The sequence below is a fragment of the Bufo bufo genome, chromosome 3 (genome assembly GCF_905171765.1).
Source record: "Bufo bufo chromosome 3, aBufBuf1.1, whole genome shotgun sequence".
NCBI lineage: Eukaryota > Metazoa > Chordata > Amphibia > Anura > Bufonidae > Bufo > Bufo bufo.
Window position 1 is genome coordinate 694,222,607 of NC_053391.1, and position 8,397 is coordinate 694,231,003.

Genomic DNA, 8,397 nt, shown 5'->3' on the forward strand with positions numbered 1-8,397 from the left:
CCACAACTAAAATGCACATCCCACAAATGCCAATAAGTAAAAAAACAACAATTTTGTATTAGACGACACTAACACGGTGACATTTTATAAATTGTATACAATAGAACTTTGTGTTGGTGAAAAATAAAACCAACAGCTAAACAGCGTCCACGAACATCCATATCAATAACCATATATACACTCACCTAAAGAATTATTAGGAACACCTGTTCTATTTCTCATTAATGCAATTATCTAGTCAACCAATCACATGGCAGTTGCTTCAATGCATTTAGGGGGGTGCTCCTGGTCAAGACAATCTCCTGAACTCCAAACTGAATGTCAGAATGGGAAAGAAAGGTGATTTAAGCCATTTTGAGCGTGGCATGGTTGTTGGTGCCAGACAGGCCGGTCTGAGTATTTCACAATCTGCTCAGTTACTGGGATTTTCACGCACAACCATTTCTAGGGTTTACAAAGAATGGTGTGAAAAGGGAAAAACATCCAGTATGCGGCCGTCCTGTGGGCAAAAATGCCTTGTGGATGCTAGAGGTCAGAGGAGAATGGGCCGACTGATTCAAGCTGATAGAAGAGCAACGTTGACTGAAATAACCACTCGTTACAACCGAGGTCTGCAGCAAAGCATTTGTGAAGCCACAACGCGCACAACCTTGAGGCGGATGGGCTACAACAGCAGAAGACCCCACCGGGTACCACTCATCTCCACTACAAATAGGAAAAAGAGGCTACAATTTGCACGAGCTCACCAAAACTGGACTGTTGAAGACTGGAAAAATGTTGCCTGGTCTGATGAGTCTCGATTTCTGTTGAGACATTCAAATGGTAGAGTCCGAATTTGGCGTAAACAGAATGAGAACATGTATCCATCCTCTGATGGCTACTTCCAGCAGGATAATGCACCATGTCACAAAGCTCCAATCATTTCACATTGGTTTCTTGAACATGACAATGAGTTCACTGCACTAAAATGGCCCCACAGTCACCAGACCTCAACCCAATAGAGCATCTTTGGGATGTGGTGGAACGGGAGCTTCGTGCCCTGGATGTGCATCCCTCAAATCTCCATCAACTGCAAGATGCTATCCTATCAATATGGGCCAACATTTCTAAAGAATGCTATCAGCACCTTGTGGAATCAATGCCACGTAGAATTAAGGCAGTTCTGAAGGCAAAAGGGGGTCCAACACCGTATTAGTATGGTGGTCCTAATAATTCTTTAGGTGAGTGTATATGAAGCACATAAACCTTACATCAAAATATAATGTGGCATCAAAGGTATAGGATCAGATCTGGCCAGACTATAAGAGCCATGACCTGTGGAGGAGCTGGTAAAGTGGACCTGTACGACATGAAGAAAGACGCCCCTGTGTATCGCTGGCGCAGTCCGGCTTCCTCAGGGGTATCAGACCATGTACTAGCGTGTCATATATATCCTGACTAAACATATCCAAAGAATCATATTCACCTGTGTGAGTTCCCGGAGTTGAATCGCACATGCGCAAGATGGCCGGGCAACAGGAACTATCTAAAACATGTGACTGGAAGAAGATGGCCGCAATAGAACGCAAGCACATGCGTTCCACCGGCAGAATACAAGCCGGAAGTGCACAGTCCGCTCAGAGCGCAACTATATGAGTCAAAAGCAGAACAGAGACAAAGTGCATGTGCATAAAAACCAGAAGATCCGCCACCGTCAAAGACATACAATGTATGGCATTCATCATAATCTACAATACGAACATTAATACATGATCAATATAAAATAATCAATGGCATGATTGTATAATAAACTCGTGATGTGGACATTTACCCATAATCAAAATTAACATAATTTAATATCCTAGAAGAGGGAAAAAAGGGAAAATTAATAAACATACAGGATTATGATCAATGAACAATTTAATTTCATGATTAAAAATATCAATGATTGGCAGATCGATCAGATAATCAATAATAAATGTCATAAACCCCTAAAAAGTGAATGAATAAACTGTGGACAGTGACTACAAAATACTGCCAAGAATCAAAACACGCAACACATTATAATATACAGAAGATGAGCTAATATTTCTTGGCCAAAAAAAAAATCCCCAAATTCATAAAGTTTGTAAAAAGATGAAAAATCGTGATATAAACCGCAAAAAAATAAAAATACATTTTGTCTTTTGTATTCCACAAAAATCTGTGTGTAAAATGTATGCGTACCCGTGAAAATAAATCTGAATATAAAGTGACCATTTAACGATGTGATTCCTCATTGAATCCGTGAGGTGCTAATGAATCCAAGGAAAAGATCCATTTGGATTCCAAAAAAAAGTCATTGTGAAGTGACTGAAACCCCCCCCTCTCAAATTTTTGCGTACCAATGCAAGTCCAGAAATTTTTAACCATTGAGTGTTGCATTGATGATAATCCAAAAATTGTGCAGCCACCGGAGTCGAGGGTTTTTCAGCTCGTGCCCGGTCACGTTGTGCCAAGGCGATGTTTGAGAAATGCTGTTGAATGCGCTTCCGTAATTCCTGGCTAGTCTGACCAACATTAATCTTCTCACATTTACAAATAAGCGCTTATACAACATTTCGAGTACGACAGTTGATATAGTGTCTAAGGGAAATCTTTTCAGGATGTCTGAGAGTAGGGAAGGAATGAGTGCTGATCATAAACTGGCAAATATTACAGTCGCCACAGGGGTATGTACCCCGTAATTTGACCCCTCTCCCCAAACTCAGTGGGTCTGAAAATGGCTACGTACCAATTTATCTCGTAAATTCGGAGCTCTCCGTGCAATCAGTTTCGCATGTGGATTAACAATCCCGTAACTTGGAATCAGCCAATAAGAGATACCAATTCAACACGTTGTAGAGAGCATGCCATTGATTATTAAACCTAGTAACAAGATGCACTTTACTGCTCTGCGTTCTAAGTTTGGGTTTAAAAAGTTCCGAACAATCAGCCTTTTTCGCCGTTTCATATGCTTCAGATATTACCTTCTCAGGATAACCACGTGACCGAAACCGTGCAGTCAAATCAGTAGATGCTTCATTGAAAGCTTGTGTAGTTGTACAATTCCGGCGCAACCTCAAGGTATTCCCCTTCGCAAATGAGATGGATGGAAACTGCTGAAATGCAGTAAGCTGTTTGTCGCCGTCTGTTTACGATATAGCGATGTCATCCAAATGTATCCGTAAGTCCAAGAAGTCGGTTGAAGTGTCAGATATCCTGTGGGTCAATATAATATTGAAGGAGTTATTATTCCACAATGTACCCTGTTCTCGTGTACCCTGCCAAAATATCAAAAGATCATCGATATAACGACACCAAGTGATGACATGCTTATTGAAAAAGGGGTGAGGGGTACACGTGTGTTTCCTCCCACCAACCTAAAAACAGATTGGCATAAGAGGGCGCGCAACGTGCCCCCATCGCGGTCCCCGAGACCTGCCTGTAAAAAGTACAGTCGAATACAGTCATTTTGGTGCAAAACAAAATTAAGAAGGCTAATGAAAAAAGTGTGATGTGCCGGATCTCCAAAAGGGGATCTTTCATGAAAATATTGGACTGCCGCAATTCCGTCCACATGCGATATGTTCGAGTACAATGATTCAACATCACAGGTAAGAACCAAGGTCCCAGGAGGACGTTGGATCCCCTGAAGATTCTCAATCAGATGCATTGAATCCCTAAGGTAAGGACTTGAGACCTAAAACAAATGTTTTTAGAAAAAAGTAAGTAAACACAAGCCTGTTCACACAGACCCCCTATGCCCGCCCCACTGGGACGTCCCGGAGGATCAACCACATCCTTATGTACCTTAGAGAGCATGTAGAAGGTAGGTACCACTGGTTGTTTGACCTCCAAAATGTCTTTTTCTTTCTTGGTGATAATATTCATTTGAAATGCAGAAATGAGAAGCCTCTCCCATGAAAGTCTGCGTTGGATCTGTGGGTAGAGGGGTATAAAGGTGACGATTCTGTCTGAAGATCAGTATCCCACAGCACAACGTTACCCACCTTATCCGCCTCTTTAATCAGAAAAGCAGGATTCTGTTGTAAGCTCCTGGTGGCCTGGAATTCTTATTTCTAACGCAATTAGATTGTAGTTTTTTCACTTCTAAAATCGTGGCCTAAAAGAATAAATAAATATTTGGAAAACGGCTAAGTGTGAGGGGTAATGGAGGAAGGTCTGCGAGGTGTGAATGGTCGCCTACCTGATCCATCAAATCCATAAACACTCCCCTCTCGTCATCCGGAAGCTGATGCAATATGGATGGTTGAGCATAAAGAGCTTTAAAGCACAATTTTCTGCAAAATAAGTAAACATTTGATAAATTCAAATGTATCCAATTTGTTCATAGGGTAAGAGGATCGACCCCTTAACGAGACTGATTGTGCAACCTGCGTAAGTGTGTCTAGAAAGAGTTATAATCTTCAGGGAATCCTCCTCCTCACTTGTTGGACTGTTACCACCTTCATTTATTACTGTTGGAACCGTTTCTTGCGGGTCGGGGGTGGGGGGGGGGGTTGACTGTTGCCCATCCGATGACCGTATGTTCTCTTTTTGGGGTTTGCATAATCCTCGCCTAACCCGCCATCGTCACTTATTTCAGATAAAAAAATCATCACTGGTATTACTCATGGAACGATTAGTTCCACCAATTGATGCCACATTATCATTACGGCTCACAGAGCCAATGACATCACTGCCCACCAGATATGTTATATTATACACCAATGACATCACTGCCCACCAGATATGTTATATTATACACCAATGACATCACTGCCCTCCAGATATGTTATATTATACACCAAGGACATCACTGCCCACCAGATATGTCATATTATACACCAATGACATCACTGCCCACCAGATATGTTATATTATACACCAATGACAACGCTGCCCTCCAGATATGTTATATTATACACCAATGACATCACTGCCCACCAGATATGTTATATTATACACCAATGACATCACTGCCCACCAGATATGTTATATTATACACCAATGACATCACTGCCCTCCAGATATGTCATATTATACACCAATGACATCACTGCCCACCAGATATGTTATATTATACACCAATGACATCACTGCCCACCAGATATGTTATATTATACACCAATGACATCACTGCCCACCAGATATGTTATATTAAACACCAATGACATCACTGCCCTCCAGATATGTTATATTATACACCAAGGACATCACTGCCCTCCAGATATGTCATATTATACACCAGTGACATCACTGCCCTCCAGATATGTCATATTATACACCAGTGACATCATTGCTCTCCAGATATGTCATATTATACACCAGTGACATCACTGCTCTCTAGATATGTTATATTATACACCAGTGACATCACTGCCCTCAAGATATGTTATATTGTACACCAATGACATCACTGCCCTCCAGAAGTGTTATATTATAGACAAGTGACATCACTGCCCTCCAGATATGTCATATTATACACCAGTGACATCACTGCTCTCCAGATATGTCATATTATACACCAGTGACATCACTGCTCTCTAGATATGTTATATTATACACCAGTGACATCACTGCCCTCCAGAAGTGTTATATTATAGACAAGTGACATCACTGCCCTCCAGATATGTCATATTATACACCAGTGACATCCCTGCTCTCCAGATATGTTATATTATACACCAGTGACATCACTGCTCTCCAGATGTTATATTATATACCAGTGACATCACTGCTCTCCAGATATGTTATATTATACACCAATGACATCACTGCCCTCCAGAAGTGTTATATTATAGACCAATGACATCACTGCTCTCCAGATATGTCATATTATACACCAGTGACATCACTGCTCTCTAGATATGTCATATTATACACCAGTGACATCACTGCTCTCTAGATATGTTATATTATACACCAGTGACATCACTGCCCTCAAGATATGTTATATTGTACACCAATGACATCACTGCCCTCCAGAAGTGTTATATTATAGACCAGTGACATCACTGCCCTCCAGATATGTCATATTATACACCAGTGACATGCCTGCTCTCCAGATATGTTATATTATACACCAGTGACATCACTGCCCTCCAGATATGTCATATTATACACCAGTGACATCCCTGCTCTCCAGATATGTTATATTATACACCTGTGACATCACTGCTCTCCAGATATATTATATACCAGTGACATCACTGCTCTCCAGATGTTATATTATACACCAGTGATATCTCTGCTCTCCAGATATTATACACCAGTGACATCACTGCTCTCCACAAATGAGTTAAATTATACAATAATTACATCACTGCCCTACAGATATGTTACTTGACACCAGTGACATCACTGCTTCCCAGATAGGTCACATGACCCCAGTGTGATTGTATCTGAGTCCTCTGTAGTTATTATCACATCTGGTGGAAGTAGAGTTGTCTTCCCTGCAGTCATTCACATTACATGCTCCATTAATCTGCTGATTGTGCAGTCATAAGGGAGGTTTTCCCGATCATTCGCCTTACTCCTTAACAGCTCCTATGTCTTTTTTTTGTGTGCCAGTCTTCACTACTGTTCCGGCATTCTATTCATGAACCAGGAGGCCCAGAATGGCATTGTGGGAAGTGACTGTAAATGATAGCTCCCTGTGATTGCTGCTCCAGGAACCTTGCAGCGGTGCAGATAATGGAGCCCGGATGAGGGATGAACATTCATTTGGCGTAGACGCCGGGCTGCGCCCCCTCCCGCTCCTCTAATTGGCCGGTATTGATGAGGCTGAACTTTAAGTAACGTGTGACTGTCGCGGGTGATGTATATGCTGAATTTATTAGGATCTGATTGCGGAGCTGCCTGCGGGGAGCGACGTGGAGTGACAGCCGCACAAAGACAATGTACAGGACGGAGACTGAAGCGCGGCACTTACCTCGACGCTGCCTCCATCAGGGGGTGGGTGAGAAGGGCAGAATTAAAGGGCCGGTGTCGAGACTCATGTAAATAAATCATAATCACTGATTAATAAAACCTTTGTTAACTTTCTAATAGAAATTATGTTTCATTTCTTCACCAGTTATCAGCTTTAACAAATCCTGCACCTAGAAAATCAGCACATTTCTAGGACGGTTCTTAATATACATAGTTCTCACAGCTGAGGGTTTGTTACAATGTATCCAATCGAGACAATACTCAGGTAGACACATCAGCTGCACCAATCTCTCTTATGTCCTGATCGTTTATTACAATGTATCAGTCTGGAGTCAAAGATGTTTACATGACAGATTTCTAAACTGGATACAATTTTAACAAACCCTCAGCTCTGAAAAGTATTTTATTTTAATTTCAGGGTATATTGTTCCCATTCCAAATGCTGTACTGTAATAAGATGGGACTGATATCAGCCGCTCCTCTTATAACACTGCTGTACTGTAATAAGATGTCTGATATCAGCCGCTCCTCTTATAACACTGCTGTACTGTAATAAGATGTGTCTGATATCAGCCGCTCCTCTTATAACACTGCTGTACTGTAATAAGATGTCTGATATCAGCCGCTCCTCTTATAACACTGCTGTACTGTAATAAGATGGGACTGATATCAGCCGCTCCTCTTATAACACTGCTGTACTATAATAAGATGTGTCTGATATCAGCCGCTCCTCTTATAACACTGCTGTACTGTAATAAGATGTCTGATATCAGCCGCTCCTCTTATAACACTGCTGTACTGTAATAAGATGTATCTGATATCAGCCGCTCCTCTTATAACACTGCTGTACTGTAATAAGATGTCTGATATCAGCCGCTCCTCTTATAACACTGCTGTACTGTAATAAGATGTGACTGATATCAGCCGCTCCTCTTATAACACTGCTGTACTGTAATAAGATGTCTGATATCAGCCGCTCCTCTTATATAACACTGCTGTACTGTAATAAGATGGGACTGATATCAGCCGCTCCTCTTATAACACTGCTGTACTGTAATAAGATGTGACTGATATCAGCCGCTCCTCTTATAACACTGCTGTACTGTAATAAGATGGGACTGATATCAGCCGCTCCTCTTATAACACTGCTGTACTGTAATAAGATGTGTCTGATATCAGCCGCTCCTCTTATAACACTGCTGTACTGTAATAAGATGTGTCTGATATCAGCCGCTCCTCTTATAACACGGCTGTACTGTAATAAGATGTGACTGATATCAGCCGCTCCTCTTATAACACTGCTGTACTGTAATAAGATGAGACTGATATCAGCCGCTCCTCTTATAACGCTGCTGTACTGTAATAAGATGTGTCTGATATCAGCCGCTCCTCTTATTACACTGCTGTACTGTAATAAGATGTCTGATATCAGCCGCTCCTCTTATAACACTGCTGTACTGTAAT